Here is an 18004-nt window from a genome sequence, read left to right as displayed (position 1 = left end):
CAGGAGACTTGGTGCTGTCACCCTGCTATCACTGCAGTTTGCCTCTGATGTTGCTGAATGGTATGGGCTTGGGCCTTTTCCTGGGTCCGGGTATGCTGCGGGTCTCCTGCTGTAGGGGGGGGTCCCCTTCCAAGTGTAGGTTATGGTGTGTTGAGGCAGATGCTTTCATAAACTTCCATGTCCGTTGTTTGGGAGGGGAGCGTCTTGCATGCGCCTGCTTCATAGCTGCCAACTCCTTTTAATTATGCCTACTTACCCTGCGCCAGCTGGGGCGCATTACAGCTCATGGGGGGCGGGGGGGGCCTGCGCTGCGTGGAGCCGGGCTGCTATATGGGGCAGAGGCAGGTGCAGGATTTCAGGGGAATACTACCCGCTCCCTCTCATTTTTAGCTGGGTGTCCGGGCTGCGCCGGCTCTGCTGTATTGCCGCGCTGCGGTGCTTGCGCCAGTGTGTCCCGGCGGGCGCGCACCTCGTGGTGGGGTGGTCAGGGGGGCCATCTTGGAATCTTCTTATGAAGCTTTTTGAAGCCTTCGTCTGCCCTTTCTTGATTAATCTTTCTTCCACACTTCTCAATCCATTTTCCATCCAGGATGTGTCACAGAGGGGGTGCTGATCTCCAACCTGGACGATGTGGCTTGGCTGCACGATTCAGGCAGTGTCAGTGCCTATTACTTGACTTATCTACCGCCTTTGATACCGTTGACCATGCCACCTTGCTCGTCTGGGCCGGCCTTTCTGGTGCCGTTCTTTCCTAGTTTTCTTTGTTTCTCTCTAACCGAACAGTCAATTTCCATCCCCCCTTTTCACTCTGTACCGTCTGCCTTGAGATGTGGAGTCCCTCCATTTTTCATCCATCTTCCAGGTTTTGTTTGACATGTACATGTAACCTCTTACCAAGCTTATCTGCTCTCACGGCTACCACTGTTATTCTTAACAGGTGACACAGATCTTGGTCCGTTTATATCTCTCTTGTCGAGTCAGTGACCAGATTTAGGTCCTGTCTTGAAGCTCTGGGTGCATGGATGTGTAATAGCTGGTTCAGAGGGGAATAAAATGAGGTGTTGGTGGTGGGCCCTACTTCCTCTACTGCCTTTAGGACCCCCTCTTTTTGGCCATCTTTAGGGGTAAATATGTTAGCTTTTCTGTCTGCGGAATCTCAGATAAGTCCAGTATGTCAAAGGGGCCATCTTCAACTGAAAACGCCATAGTAATGCCTGATATTAAATACTGACAAAACTGCCTTGTACATATAAATCCATTATACATCCATATAAAAGTGCTGTGTGCAAAATGCGTCATAAAGTCAAAGCAGAACCATATTACTTCAAGGCAAATTGTAACTATTGGAAATGCCTGACTAAAGTGCAAAGAGTATAACGGATTCAAAAAGTGCCAGGTGTGGTTGCGAAAAGTGTCAAGTGTTTCTGAGTTCCTTCCACTCTAATCGCATTTTTAATTTTGGGCAGTGTGAGTTGCTTTTCTGTTACGCTCACCTGGCTCCCACACAGGGGCGTCGATCTGAACTGGACAGCTGCGGTCTCCACCAATGTGACGCGTAGTGCCGAGATGACAGACTGTACTGGCCCACCTAGCTTCGTATGCTTGGCCCGTAGGAGTATTCTTCTGCAAATGGAGAAAGGGAATTAACCACCCGTGGAGTTGAGTGTTAACCCCCACCCCCGCTGTTCTCCCCACTGATCACCTTTAATGTCCCCTCTCATAGTCTCGCCTGATGGTTTGGAAAGATGAGCTCTCCACCCTGCATTGAGCACAGGGGCGCGTAGATAACCAGTTGCATCACTGGTTCGAAGGAATTGGTGAGTTCCAGAACAATATTGACTGAGATTTCCGGCAAGACGCCGTAGGTATATAGTTCGTAAGAGTTCAAATGTCTGACTTTCACTCTTGTCCGATTCCTTGCAGGTTGACCCTAACGAAGAGTTCCTCATGGCAACCGGTAACATTCAGGTAAGGATTTGTATTATCCAACACAGTTTGATAAAATAATGTCAGTATGTAACCTGTTGCTTTTTCCCTTATTCAGGTGCTGAGAGAAATTATGAAGTCTCGGGAAGAATGCCTCCGGCGGTAAAATTAGGTAAGTCTATTGTGGTGAGAAGGATTCCCCTTGTTTGTCCCTTTGTTTCACCTTGCTGCCCTTTTGTTCCCCTTAGGGGCCGGGGTACGGCGAAGATGCGGTGGAGGCTGCGCCGACCCGTGAAGAGGAATAGTACCCCCGGTGGTAAAATCAGGTAAGTCTATGGGGGGTAACTAATATTGCCTCTGTTTATTCCCTTGTCTCACCTTGCTGTTCTTGTGTTCCCCTTAGGTGCCGGAGTGCGGCGGGACCATGCATAAGAATGCGGTGGATAGTGAAGATGCTGCGAAGGCCGGTGAGTTCAGCGCGGCGCTGCAGCAGGCGAGGCGACGCGCATAAAATAACAGTGGATCGGGAATTCAGGTAAGGATCAAAGGTATTCCTCTTGTTCTAACCTTTTCTCCTTCTTTCTCCCTTTTTCTAGGAGCTCCAGACTCGAGGCGGGCGTGGCATAAGACTGGATGCAGACTTGCAGGCACGGTGAGAGTTACGCTGCTGGATGCAGAATAACACGAAGCGTGTGCTGCTCTTCGGGCGTGGTTTAAATAGCCTCCAAAGTAGTCCCAGGTAAGTATTCCTCCCCTACCCCACCCGAGTAAAAAAAATAGTCCCTAGGTAAAATAGTCCCTTCCAAGCCTCTTTTGGCTTGGAGCTCTTGCAGCATGGTCTGCATCAGGTAAGTTTTAATCTATGAGCCTGGCGCCTAAGGCGCCAGGACTGACTCTCCATATGAGCCTGGCGCCATAGACGCCAGGACTGCACCCAAATAGCCTCTAGCAGGGGTTGTTGGGCTTGCTTGGAATAACTTGATGCCTGCTTCCGGGGTTGCTGGACTTGATCTGGATCCCCGGGGGTAGGCATCATGACATTTTCATGTTATTTTAACTCGCTGTCCTATAAATCCATATTTTGAGTGACATTTTTCACTTGGAAATGTTCTGAGACCTTTAGTTGTCTATAGTTTACCTGTACTTGTTCACACTACAGCACCATTATGAAAAGCAAATAATTTATAGATCGATAATTGCATTACAAACCACTGGCACTGTGTATCAGCGTGCCCCTGCTGAAGGTGTGAAGTGGTGATATCTGTTGAGCCCTTATAGGATATATTGTGACAAAAGATTGTGAAAATTTGCAATAATAAAGTTTACTTTTTCTGTTATCCAATTCTTGCAGCTATTCATGTGCAGTTATGAGAACTGTTTTTTCATAAATGTTTCACTATTCGACTTCTTTTTCTTCCAATCCCCCAGGTAACGCAGGTTCACTCCATATGGCTCCACTAATTTGATCTTTGGTTTACACATGTATATGTATTTGTTGCTTTACAGTGTTAGCACTTGTCATAATAAAAACACTTCAATTACCCAATTGTCTATTTCTTTAAGCTAATGTGTTGTTTTTAACCCCTTAACTGCCAATGCCCCCCCCGACGCACCTGCGCGCCAAGCCCTTTTTTGGTGGTTTTGGTATATCGCCTTTCAATCCCTTGTAACTTTTTATTTACATGTGATATCTTTTCTTTTTTATTATTTGTTTAGTTGCTAAAAACGTTTCAAATATTTAACATTTTGTTTTCACAAGCAAATGAGATATTACATTTTGCATTGCATCAATATACAATAGTTTCCAAATTTTTAAAATACTTTTCTCTTCGCTACTTTTCTTAGGTAATTTTAACATTTATGTACATGAAAATTCTGGCACAGTTGCCTCCACAAAGTGTACAATTGCTACCTTCACGGCCAATCTAGGACTTGTAAAGAGGAGTTTCCAAAGTGTTCCCTCATCAGGCTCAGAGAATAACATAAGTACGTTTTGAAATAGTTTCATGCGCATAGACTGTAAACCAGGGCAAGCGACAACCAGATTTTGAAGAGTTTCTGTCTGTCTGTTGTAAATGTAGGCAGTATCGACAGAAATTCTCATCTGGGGCAATTAGATTTCTCCTCTGTAACACATCGCGGGTGTGCCACATGTTAAATCTAGCTCTCATATATTGTCGCCGTGAATGAGGTGACGGGCATTTGTTTAAATATTCCGCCATGACTTTGTATTTCTTCAAACCAAATATTGCACTATCAAAGTCTTTGTAGGTCTGACAAGCTGCAAGATTCCTAATCCATTCGCATTCAAAGATTTTTTTGTTTGTTGCTAAGTCTGGATTAGAGAGCAAAGTCTCGATGGTTACCGCAGCCTGAGCCATTTCATTGTACAGAAGCGTGTACCACTTGTTAGAAAATCCAGTGGAGCTGACGAGCAAATACTGCGCTACTATGCCCAATACATTTGATACATTAAGACTTAACAGACATTTCCTCAGGAAGGCAGACATTTTCCACAATATCTGAGAATACAGTGACAATACCCTCAACTCAAAGCGTATGATAGGTAGTGGAGTACAGTTGGGCAATTATAACACTTGCCTCCAGTATTTGCCCTCTAATCTACCCCAATACAAACGATTCTGTGGATTTCCTGCTTCGACTCCATATAGTAGTATTGGTACAACCTTCATTTGGTAAAAGGATACTGCATGTTTGAATGAGAATTTACCGTATTTTGCAACAAGAATCCTTGTCTGGGAAGTCAAGGTCTGGAGTTTATTACGTGTTTCCCAAATTTCAATTTTAGGTATAACAGAATTGGTAAGATTTACACCCAGATATTTATAGTGTTCAACAACCAGAAGTTCCTTGCCCTGAATTGTCCAGGCATATTTCTTATTCTTTCGTTTACCAGTGTTGTGGCATACTACTACTTGGGATTTTGTTGCATTTATTTGCAAATGATTAGTTATCGTGTACTGATTTTAGCCTATTTAACATCTGCTGAAGGCCATAAAATGTTTGCGACAATAGTACTAGGTCATCAGCATATAAGAGATAGCTGACTTTGTTAGTACCCAATTTCGGAGAATCACAGCAGATGGTACTAAAGATTTCTCCCATGTCATAGATGAAGAAGTTGAATAAGCTTGAGGCCAACGGGCATCCTTGCTTTAGGCCTCTCATGATATCGATAGGGGCAGATAATAAGCCTTCAAGCGTTAGGCGTACCTGCATCGTGATGTTTGAATGCAGTAGCATCAACATATTTACTAGTGAGTTTGGGCAATTATATCTCATGAGTTTGTTGTAAAGCAGTGCCCGATCAATGGAATCGAACGCAGCCCGAAAATCTATGAACGCCAGGTAGAGTGGCTGGCCCCTGGCGGCATTTTGCATTTTGATTAGATTTAAGCACATTATGTTTGGGATTGTTCCCAAACCAGAGACAAAGCCAGATTGAAAGCTGTCTCTTACTTGTGCCAGTATGGACCACGGATTACATTTTTTTTCAATAGCAGTCTACCAAAGATTTTACCTGGTACATCAAGAAGGGAGATCGGACGATAGCTACTAGGTGCCCGGCGATCCCCCTTCTTGAATATCGGAACGGTGATGGAATGTGTCCATGTTCCAGGAATAGCCTGGGCTACATTGACTGCTGTGAAGATGTAATGCAGTATTGATGCCCACAGTTCCGGGTGCAACTTTAAGGTATAATTTGATAAACTATCAGGTCCAGCTGCTTTGGAGTTGGATGATGTTTTAATGAGAAGGAGAATATCCTCATAATCGAAGTCAAGATGAAAATGACCATACAAGTCACAGGGGTCAAAAGGCACAGCACCTTCTGGAACTGAATAAAGATCAGAAAAGTGCCGTGTCCAAGATTGTTCAGACACTGCATTTGATTGTGCCGCGAGTTGTGAAGATCCCGTGGCAAAATTAATGAAAACCCACATTTTAGCAGTGTTCTTGGTTGCTAATATGTTCAACATGCCTGCACCATCTCGATGATACAAATTTGCGCGGTATCTTTTTACCCAATTTGTGTATTTTAACTTTATTTTCTCAACCAGTAGAACTCTGATGGCCGGAGGATACTTAATAGCCAATCTCAACTGAGCACGTTTTTCAGTTTTCTTTGCCTTCATAACGAGGTCAAAGATGTGCGGATGTGTAGTTTTTGCTTGCGCCTTCATTCTTGGATCCTGAAATAGCTGCATGGTGTTACTATATTGAATGAACAAATTATTCGCAATACTAGAATTTTGCTCAGCTGATTCTGCTAGATATTGATTGAATTTATATACAGTGTCCTCTGACCATCATAGTCTATTACGTCCCGGATTGACAATTAGGACACCGTGAGCTTGGTCACTTTGTTCGATTTTGCTGAGGCCTCTCTGCCACCATTTCCTTGTTAGAATATTATGATCACTTTGTTTGGTGTCAATGATTTCAAAATTCTCAATCATGGGCAATAGAGTCACAAAAATATAGTCAATCACTGATTCCATTTGGCCATTTTGCCATGTAGCCCTAGGAGGTATATCTTCTTTGAATATACCATTAAGCATATGTAAACCACGAGATTTAGTCAACATACGCCATCTGTACACTCTACCTTTAGCAGATGGATTTTTCTTAAAGATTAAATTGATATTTAAATCTCCAGCAAGGATCAAATGAGTGACTGATTTCTCCAACGCGACCCAATCCAAAAGCATTGTTACATCATTGAAAAAAACATTATCACTTATGGCAGCAGTGTTCCAATATATGTTAAGGGCAGCATATTGTACACCCTCAGCCCTGACCTTTACCAGAAGCATGTGTTTATTTGGTGATGCCCAAAGTTCCGATGACACTCCCTTTCGGATTTTGATGGCTGTGATGAGGCCAGCCGACGGTCTACCGACTGTGGGCTTATAAGCAGAATTGATGTGAATATGAAAACCATTCCAGACTGGAGCATCAATGAGCCAGGTCTCTTGTAGAAGAATTAGATCGTACATTCCTAAGTGATTCGAATCATTATTAAGGAGATGAGTATACCCTCTAGTGTTCCAATTTAGGATAGAGATTTGTGTTTGCGCATGATCCTGGACTAGTTATATTTGTTCCTGAGTGCATTTACATGAACAAGTAGTAATTCTTGGAGGATGTCTCTTTCCTTTCTGGACCGATGCATGAGCCAACAGATTATTCAAAACCGGGATAGTTGTGTTGTTTTCTACAATGAGTTCAAATCCCAGATTAAAAAGGTGAGTTTTTGCAGACCAAATAAGATTTTGAACAACCCGAGAGTTCTGCCATAATCTCACGGTGTTGAAGTTCTGGTCACTCACAAACTCTACATACTCAATGTCGGCTGAGTTGATGTCCTCCAACTGTACAACTTCAGAAAATATGGCCATAATAGATCCTCTATTAAGGTCATATTGCTTGCAGGGTGGTTTTCTGCATGCCAAAATTAATGAATATGGTGCCAATCTTTTTTTCACCGAGGATTTGTCAGCGGGCCTAGAGCAGTATGAGTTTGACTATGCCGAGCTCTTGGTGATTCACTTTTTGTTTTTGCCTGAATTTGTTTTAGGGCAGTCTCAATTAAACCCATCATTTCCCCTGTTAAATCCGTTCCTTGGGGATGAGGGAATTGTGGGGATGATTTCTGAGACTGACTTTTCCTGAAGTCAGGAGGAACTCCAGCCAAGCTAGGAGTATATGTAGCCGTCATTTTTAGAGTAGACGCACTCATTTGTGTCATTTCCTCTGGATTGGGGATATTCCAGAATTTGGACACTACTTTGATCTGAGGTCACTCTTCCCTCCTGCTCCACTAGACTATTAGGCGGAAGACATTTCAAATCCCTCCCCGATGGAATTATCAGGGCTTGATCAGACATATATGCATCTACCCCTGTTTTGATTTCCTGTCTATGTGCCTGAAGGGCGTCTACATTTCTGAACTCCGCTATACTAGCTTTAATATTATCAACAGAAGTTAGTGACACTCTCCTTTTCGCAGGATTGCAGCACTTTGTAAGCCTACTTCTTTCAGAAGTGCATTCAGCGGAGCATAATCTGCCGGGGAGGGTACAATGCTAGATTGTATGGGTTTACCCTGTATCCGTTTATATTTTTTCCTTATGGCTTCAGATGCCGCAATGACGTTTTTTTTTTTTCTTTTGGGAAGTGTGAGAGCCTTAAAGAACTGTTTGGAGCTTGAATTTGTTGCCACTTTAGGGGCACTTTGATTTTTTGTTAATTTACCATTCTGTATGTTTTTGTTTATCTTGCCATTAGCGGGGGTGAAGATGGTGTATACTTTTTTTTTTTTTTATTGTCGTTGGTGATGAGTTTACGCTAACCACTAGAACATCTTCAGGGGCACCCTCTGAGACACAATTAAGTATCAAACTCTCATTTGGCATCGTGTCGAAAATAATCCCCTCGATCAAGGGAATAGCCAAATCAAGTTTCTCTACTAATGCAGAAGTCTGGACAGGTACTGAGAACATGACGGGATCTTTGTGTTAAGGGATACTTAGTTGATGTAATTCCGCCCTTATCTCGATCCCAAAGGTATTTTGCCAATTAGACATTTGATCCAACACAGCCGCCTGTTTCTCTAATTTAGTGTCTAATGTCTCAAATAGTTTCCCTAGGGTTTGAATGGCAAAATTCATAGCCTGCAGGGTGGCTTCCAACATTCTCTCACCCTGCATGGCTGAATGCGCCGAACTCCTTTTACTTATGGGAGAGATAGGTCTTCTTGGGGTAGGGCGCATAAAGGAAACACTCACTGGTGAACTTGTGCAATTGGGTTCTGGCGTTACACACATTACAGGAGAGGCTGACAAATTGTCGGGCAGCATTTGCCCAGAAAACCCAGAGCCCTCGTCTTCAAGGTGAATGACCTGTGCATCTAGCGTGCTTTTCACCTCTAAATTATTTGCATAGTTCGCATTTGCAGTTGGAGGTAGCACTTTTAACATCGGTAACAGACAAGGTATGCGAAAGCATTTTGGCAACGTTGGGAACATTAGATACATTCAATTCACACGTATCATTCACCACAGAGATAGAAGAAACTGGTAACTTACACCTCTCAGCCTGATTCTGCAATGCACACTTTGTGTCCATATAAGTTTTTGTGGCTGCTGTAAGAGCAGCTGGGTGTTGCTTTTCGTCACCAATGGCTTTGAAACTTGCGTCGGTGCCGGAGGTATGATATTGGCACAAGCCTTTGCTGTGATGTCTTTGTAAAAGACACGGATATCCGCATCCTTTAATACTTTTTCTGATCCACACAAAGTTTTCTTGTTGGTACCTAACACTGGCGTAGAGGCAAGATGAGAAATAGTTTGCGAGCGGCCCTTGGATGGGGCATGGCTAACGCTCTCAGTGAAGGGGGGGAGGTTACACTAGGCTGCAGAGTGTTTCGCTTGGACGAGCGTAATTGCATTCCACGCTGCAATCGCGCAACGTACCCGAAGTGCCTCCTCGCCACAGCGCCAAGGCGAAGAGGCAAAGAGGTACTTCCGGTACTTCGCCTGGTGCGCACGATCTGCTGTTTTAACCACTTCCTGGCAAAAGGGGGCGGGGCCACTGGAAATAAGGCTGTATAACGGCTAAGCAAGCACTAAAAATAATAAAAAGAAAGATGCTATAATCACTTATAGTTATTTGAAAGTCCACACATGTATCCCCAGCTTGTGACCGCGGTATATACCGTTGAATGTAGCAATGTGGACACAGCCTTTCAGAACGTCCCGAACAGCGTGAGAGGCAAAGAGGTACTTCCGGTACTTCGCCTGGTGCGCGTGCGCTGGTGCGCGCGATCTGCTGCTTTAACCACTTCCTGGCAAAAGGGGGTGGGGCCATTGGAAATAAGGCTGTATAACGGCTAAGCAAGCACGTTGAATGTAGCAATGTGGACACAGCCTTTCAGAACGTCCCGGACAGCGTGAGAGGCAAAGAGGTACTTCCGGTACTTCGCCTGGTGCGCTGTGATATCTCTCCCAAATCTGGCCCAATTTCTTCCCACATGTAGGTGATCATAATGCCACCTAGGAATCCTAGTTTGCTGTGGGGGGGGAAGGAGGGAGAAAATAACCGAAAAGGGAGCATATTTCATATTTTTTCAGAAAATGCCAAAAAAATGTTGTACAAAGAAGCCTGTTTGTAAGAGCTAGAAACAAATGGTTTGCTGTGCTGAATTTACCATTTTCCAGGCTTTCAAGAACAGGTTGAGTGGAAACCAACAAAATAAGGTTCCCATCAATTTGTGAGAGCTATGCAAGTTTACCCCTTTTTTTCCCCCCCATAGTCCATGCATGGACGGAATGGAAGAGGGGGGTAGGAACGCTGAAAAAAAAGTAGACAAAATTCCAAGTTTAGGAAAGGGTGATTTGCGCAGGTCAGGCAACATCTATGTAGGGAAAATGGCCATAGTTTGGGGAAAGATTTGAAAAATGACAGTTAAAAAAGGTATGTGCTGGACATGGTTGGACCTGTAAGGTAATGTCTCTGTGAATATTGAGAAAAGCAATGCCACACTACATTCCGCGGACTTTTCCAGTTAGGAAATCGGATATTTTTTGGAATTGTTTCACAAAACAAGCAAGCCAAAAACTGAGACATACTACACAGGAATGTTATGCTGACGGCCTAAACAGACATACTTATCATGTGTAAATAAGGAAAATAAATGTGAGGAATGGAAAGCATACAATTTTTGAAAGAGCACATGCAGACCTTTTGAAGGGTAGGTGACTTGAGCCGGTTACAAAAGCATACATTGCCTAAATCAGCAACTACATGTAGTTCACATTTGGGGAAATTAAAGGGTTGTGTAATAAAGTGCAGTAGCAAATGTATGAAAATGTTAAACCAAGAGAAAACAACAAATGTGCTACCTTCCCACATTCCCACACGTGTCCTGACAACAACTGTACCTCATGTCGGTGCACCTACCTGGGTGCAAATGGAAAAGGCTAAACCACTGGTAACCCTAGTGTTTCAAGAGAGCAGACTCCCGTAGGAACCCACAGAGGTCTGACTTGCGCAAATTGCTCTAGACTTTATTACCCAAAAGCCTGGCAAAGTCTGAAATTTAGGGAAAAGAAACGCTATTTTTAGACCTTTCCAACCTGGAAACTACTGAAACATACCGCCAACAACACATGACCTACCTTCCCACAGGTGTCTGGATGAAAACAGTACCTCATGTCTGGGTGTACCTACCTGGGTGAAAAAGAAAGTGTTGACCATCTCCAAGTCCAACGGCAGTCCCAAGGAGCACCAGCAGGGTCTCCATCCATTCCCTGGAAGGAAATTATGTAATGCTGCCTAGCCAGAGCTCCAGGATGGTCAGGGGTGATGTCCCCGGCCTTGGATGACTCTACCATGTGGGTCCCCATCCCCCAGCGCAGCGGCACTGCCAGGGAGCCCCAGCAGGGTCCCTGACCTTTCCCAGAGGGAGAAGCTTTAACACAGGCCATTCAGAGCTACAGGATAGTTTGTGCCTGGCCTTGGGCAGCTGTCTCCCATATGGATTGACCATCTCCAAGTGCAGCGGCTGTCCCAGGGAGCCCTGACAGTCACCTTCCCTGAGGGAGTGGGACCCTGCTGGGCTGCGGGACGGTAAACCCATATGGGAGACAGCCGCCCAAGGCCGGGGACATCACCTTCAACCATCTTGGAACTCTGGCTGGTCTCTGTTACAGCTTTCCCCCACCAGGGAGCCCCGGCAGTGTGCCAATACCTCCACGAAGGGGAAAAGCTGTAATGTAGCCCAGCCAAAACTCAAGGACGGCTGGAGGTGATGTACCCGGCCTTCGGCATCTGTCTCCCATGTGAGTCCACCACCCCCCAAGTGCAGTGGCAGCCGAAGGGGGCTCGGCAGGGTCCCCCTCACAGAGATAAATTGTATAATGCAGGTCAGCCCAGAGCTCCAGGATGGTCAGGGATGCTGTCACTGGCGTTGGGTGGCTGTCCACAAACCCAGCAATGGTTCCAGGGAGCCTCGGCAGGGTCCACCTTCTTTCCAGAGGGCGAAGCTGCAACAAAACCCAGCCAGAGCTCAGCACGGTTGGGGGTGCTGTCCCTGGCCTTGGGCATTCGTTTCCCATTTGGGTCTACTGTCCTCGAGCACAGCAGCTGTCTGAGGGAGCCCTGGCAGGGTCCCTGTCTTTTCCCGGAGGGAGAAGCTGTAATGCCGGCCAGCCAGAGCTCCAGGAAGGTGGCAGTGATGCCCCTGGCCTTGGGTGGCTGTCTTCCATGTGGGTTGGCTGTCCTCAAGTCTAGCTGCAGTTCTGGGGAGCTCTGGCAGGGTCTCCATTCCTCCTCGGAGGTGAAGGGTCCCCATTCTTCCCCGGAGGTGAAATCCGTAACACAGCACAGTCAGAGGTGCTGGCATGGTGGTAGTTTGTGGCCTGACCCTGCATTTGTGTCCCAGTTCACCAAAATACCTCCCAGACTGCCCAATCCCATAGAATAAAAAAACGACTTGCATAACGTTGCAGCTCCTTGCGTAGAGAAACTTGTAAACCAAACAAACATTCATTACCTATGTTCATCCCAGCAAAAACAAATCATAATTATCACGCTCCGATCCCCGCCCCCCCCCCCCCTTTCAAGCCATCCCTGGTGGTCTAGTGACCCTCATACCCCAGTCAAAACACATTTGCCCCTTCCTAGGGGCCGATTTTTTTATTAAGACTATTAGTGACCATAACACCATTTAACAGTATAATTATAGGTTTATGGATTTTGGTCGACCCACTCCCCCACCCCCCCCCCCAAACTGGTTGAAAATCCCCTGCTCCCTCCCCTCAATTTCTTTACATTTTTACATACCACTGATGGTAGATGGTGGGTTGGGATCAGGCCATATTAGATTGTGTAGGGGGTTGTTGTGTAGTGGGTTGGAGGGGGTGGGTGGTAGCGGGGCGACCTACCCCAAAATCTGACATTAAAAAAAATTAGGTACAAAACATTTGGAAAAAATTCTACTAGTTCAGGTTCAATTTCAACACATAGATCCATAATTATGCCAATGGCTAAGATATTTCACACTTTGGTCCAATTAAATGGTTATAATAAATCTTGAATATGATAGATATATAAGAACCATGAACTGATAACTCGAGTAATATAATAAATGAAAGTAAGGCCTACTCTAACAATATAAATACATTCATGGACTACAAATGACTGAAAATATGAAACTGTCAATGAAAATAATTACATATTGAGTACAACAATGAACTGAGTGACAGCATAAAAAAAGGGGAGAAATGTGACCATGTTTCTAGGTGGACATATGGGAATGGAGCTAAGAGACCCGGGGGTTGGGGTGGAGGGGGCTGTACCTTCAGAAAGATAATAGCCATTATATAAGGTATTCCCAAGGCGTCTACCCTATCCACTTTATCTGTTGCCAGGTACCAGTCTGTAATTCAAGACCTGGTAGAGTTTTAAAGAATGAACAACTCTGCATTAGAAGGACAGAAGGTCTGTGGGTATCGTCTTTGATCCCACTAAAAGTACATTTGAATACATTCTGCAGGATGGACTGCCGAAAAGACCTACTTGAGTTTGGGTATGCAATGAAGTTGGCAGATGAGGAGGTTCAAAGTTGGCAGAGTTATTGTGCAGCTGCAGGCAGGAGGCACCAGGGTGGGGTCAGGCAGCTACCATGACAGCGCTGCTTGACTTCAAGTTGGCAGCGGACAATTTATAACTGATACGAATCACTAGATCTGAGGACGGTGAGTTACTCAGAAGTGCCAATCACTTTGTCACGTACACACAAGGAGTTGGGCACATTAATTAACACCCTTCCTTTTGCAGTATCAAAAGGGGCAGGACTATACAGGGAGGCTTTGGTAGAAGGCCTAGTATGGGAGTTTGGAAACAAGCGTTGCAGTAAAGAGCGGAGTAAAAGAGGCAGAAGGAAGGTGAAGGGAGTTGAAGGAGAGTAAGACTTGAGGTGGATGAGAGAGGAAGGTGAATATGCGTCGAAAGGGGAGAGCAGCGTGAAGAGGGGAAAACTAGCAAGGGGAAAAGGAGAGATGGAAGGAGAAACAAGAGAAAGGAGGAAATTACTTGGAGAACAGTTTAAAAGGTACAGACAAAATCGGTGTAGGACAATGAGGGCCACCGATGGAGGAACATTTTTGGAAAGGTACTGAGGAAGAAAAGGAAGGAGGAGGAAGGAAGAAGTGCATAAGGTGGCCCCCCTGAAAATAAGGTAAATGCTGTGGAAGAAGGCCTGTGTCCATTAAGAAGTATGCTAGCTGGTGCCTGGTTGTACATCTTAACCTAATAACTAGCCCATCAAAAGTAGAGAGGGGTATTGGAAAGACGAGGAGGAGTGCAACTTGACTGTGGTATAACTTGCAACACCAAGCTGAGTGGGCCTCTCTTCGGTTTCTGGCCCTGCCGATGCAGCACATCATCAGTTTCTGGCCCCTGGAAGGGCCTATCTTTGTCTTCAAGTCTTCAAGCCCAGGAGTGCCAGCGCATTTACAAGTCCAGGACAGACAAATGGTCTTTCTGGCCAGGAGAGCAAACAAATCTTAATACCTAATAGGGCCAATGTGTCGTCAATCTGAGGAGGGTCAACCCATGCTCATATGGGGCACTAGTGGGGGACTAACTGAACCATTCCCACTTGGCAATACAACTCTAGTTGAATAATATTAGAATACGGAAAGTGGCTATGGGAATAAAGTCCTCTAGAAGAAAGGGGGACTCCTTACAGTGTTAGGAATGTCAGCAGAGGGAATGCTATGGGTGTGGAATGTGAACAGAGAACACTAGAAGAGAATGCAAGGCAAGTTGTATGGTGGTTGGTGTAAGGGTGAGGACAGAGAGAGTTGTTACAGCGTAAAGATGAACTTAAAAAGAAATTGTCTGGTTCACTTCCTTAACTGGTGATGAGTTGCGGCAATTGCAAAGAGCCTGCACTTGCCATTGATTGTGGTTGCCCTGGCTGAGCAGGTACTGGGTTAGTTGCACAGTTGAATGGTGGCTCAGTGGGACTCTCCAAGCATGTATTGGGGTTTACCTGGGCTGTGCGTGAGCCTATGAGGACACAGGAAGCACCCTAGCAGCATAGCCGTGCATGCAGGCAACAGAACACATGATCCAAGGACGCATCGTCCGGTGTTGCAAGTTTTTACCTGGCAATTTTAGACATGATAAGGAGTGGACATGTCTGTTGCTTAGCTATGTAACAAGCTGAAGGCCTTCACTGCGGGCACTGCGCTCCGTGCTGTGCCTGTCCCACATGCACTGTGGCAATCGAAAGAAACACTTGCACACATAAAGGGAGCATGGCGTAGCACAATTGGCTGTTGCTCTGAGTTTTTTTTTCTATTGCACCTTAAAAGGAAGATTAGACATTTGTCCCTGTGAACAAGGTGACAAATACCAGGAGCACGAAAATAGGGAAGCAACAGAAACTAATTCAAAGATTATGGCAAATAAACCAGGCACTGGGTTATTCCTAGGTTATTAAATGGAAAGAAAGATTCCAGAAGTATATGTTGGCAGTATATGATCTTAATTATTTGAGTAAAAAGAAAGAGGCACTGTTTCATTGTCGAGGTCGGGCTGGACAACAATTTCTTAAAACTAGCTGAATGCATCAAGATTGGCAACCAGTTTGATATATGCATAGCCAAGATGGCTAAGCATTATGAGGTGAAGGAGAATAACATTTTGGCTTGTCATCAATTTGCTATCGGACAATAGAAATATTGTGAGTCCATTGAGGAGTTTGTTACAGCACTGTGAGGGTTGGCTAGAAAGTGCTGTTTTGAACATTACCAGAAAGAGTACATTCGGGACAAGTTGATGATCAACAAGAGATCAAGCGGTCCTCTCGTCTAATTGGAACTAGCCCACTCACACTGAAGCAGCTATTTCCCATTAGAGAAATGGCCCTCCGACCTGGAGAGGCAGAAAAATCGGAGGGCCATTTCTCTAATGGGAAATAGCTGCTTCAGTGAGAGTGGGCTAGTACCCATTAGACGAGAGGACTTTAATGCCTCTACAGGTCGGAGGGCCGTTTCTCTAATGGGAAATAGCTGCTTCAGTGTGAGTGGGCTAGTTCCCATTAGCCGAGAGGACCTTTCTGCCTTTCCAGGTCGGAGGGCCGTTTCTCTAATGGGAAATAGCTGCTTCAGTGTGAGTGGGCTAGTTCCCATTAGACGAGAGGACCTTTCTGCCTCTGCAGGTCGGAGGGCCGTTTTTCTAATGGGAAATAGCTGCTTCAGTGTGTGTGGGCTAGTTCCCATTAGATTGGAGGACCTTTCTGCCTCTCCAGGTCGGAGGGCCGTTTCTCTAATGGGAAATAGCTGCTTCAGTGTGAATGGGCTAGTTCCTATTAGACGAGAGGACCTTATGCCTCTGCAGGTCGGAGGGCCGTTTCTCTAATGGGAACTAGCCTTCTCAGTGTGGGTGGGCTCGTTCACATTATTATGCAGGACTTGGCCATTAGGTGCAACAAGGGCCATTTCTCTAATGGGAACTACTTTGGTTTACACAAAAAAAACTTTGGCTATTCCAACAAATAAAAAAAAAAAAGAGATCATCATACCTTAGTTATTGTTCAAATGAAAACCAAAACTAAAAGTCAAGAAAAAATCACTATATTAATTAATAAATCAGAAAAGAAAAAAAAAAATTAATCGAGAAAAAATGAAGAAAAAGAAGCAGAATTTAAAGAATTGACTGTTAAAATCTAAAACTCCATTGTTTCAATGGACCATAAGAAAAAAAAAACAAGGTTCAGTCTTTTAGGTTACGGAGGACTTATGGCTGAAAGTGTCCGGTGTTGTTTATTGCCTTCACCTACACCTCTGCTTGCCGATTTACCCTTTATTTTCTCGAAAATAATTGGCATAAATTTTACTGGCACCAAATTGTTTGAAATTTTTTCCCCTTCCAACAAGCCTGACCACCAGAGGTCTATTTCTTTGAATCGATAGTCCTGCCATATGTGACCCAGATAGGTCTGTCTTTCTCTCTTAAGGTCAGGCATTCCAGCAACAGATGTTTCAAGGATTCCACAGCCTTTGGATTTTGGCATAGTATATACAGTCCTTCGATTCTTTTTTTTTCTCTGTTTCTGTAGTTGTTGGTTCTGCTTGGCCAGAGGTTGAGGCGAAGTCTTAGGAAGCCAAATCTCAAGAACCAGCGAGGGAATAATGTTAAATCTTTTGGTAACTTTTTCAACTTTCGAGCGTTTGCCCAAAAATCTTCATAACCTTGATATTTGTAGAGATCGTCAACGGTTTCAATCCAATCTCTAGTGTACATTGTTTTTTTTCACCTGGTCCGGGTTGGCTAGAAATTACTCTTCTGATTCATTCAGGTTGCTAAGGATTGCCTGACATGTCTTAGACCATTGGGATAATATTGGCTCCGAGTTTTTGTCCATCGCATTTTTTAGGACTGAAAACCCTCCCGTTGTTGGTGCTTCCAGGCATTTCCTAAAGAAAGACATTATCTTCCATTCTGAGATGACTTTCAGTGACAACAGAGCTAGTTCTCTTCTGATTATTTGAATTGGAAAAGATTTTGATAGTCCGAGGGTTGTTCGCCAGAATATGCCTTCTAAACGCGACCCTATGTTGGCGTCCAATAGCAGAGAGGTTTGTGATCCATATGTAAGAATTGCCACCACTTTTGCTCGATAGAAGTCTATCAGGGGTTTCAAAGAGAATCTACAAAAGCGTGCCAGTAAGAACTTTGCTTAACCCATCGGGTTTCTTCGTTTATTTCTCAGCTCTTCACATCTTGGGACTTCGTTTCTGTCAGTGTTGACGCACACTCCCAGGTCCGTAAAAGTGGACACTTCCATGATCTTTTTGTTATTTAAGAACCACTGCACATTTTTTTTCCCTTTTTTGTATTAGCGAACGTCAAAATCTTGATTTTTCCGGATTAATTGTCATTTTATTTTTGGCCACATAAGATTCAAGAGCTCTAAGCTGTTGGTATTTTTCCTGATTTAAGGATATATTTGTATAGTTGATGTAGAATTTTTGCCCAT

The sequence above is a fragment of the Ambystoma mexicanum genome, chromosome 9 (assembly GCF_040938575.1).
Source record: "Ambystoma mexicanum isolate Mex_15411 chromosome 9, UKY_AmexF1_1, whole genome shotgun sequence".
Taxonomy (NCBI): domain Eukaryota; kingdom Metazoa; phylum Chordata; class Amphibia; order Caudata; family Ambystomatidae; genus Ambystoma; species Ambystoma mexicanum.
The sequence above is the reverse complement of the archived record's forward strand: the minus strand, read 5'-3'. Positions refer to the sequence as shown.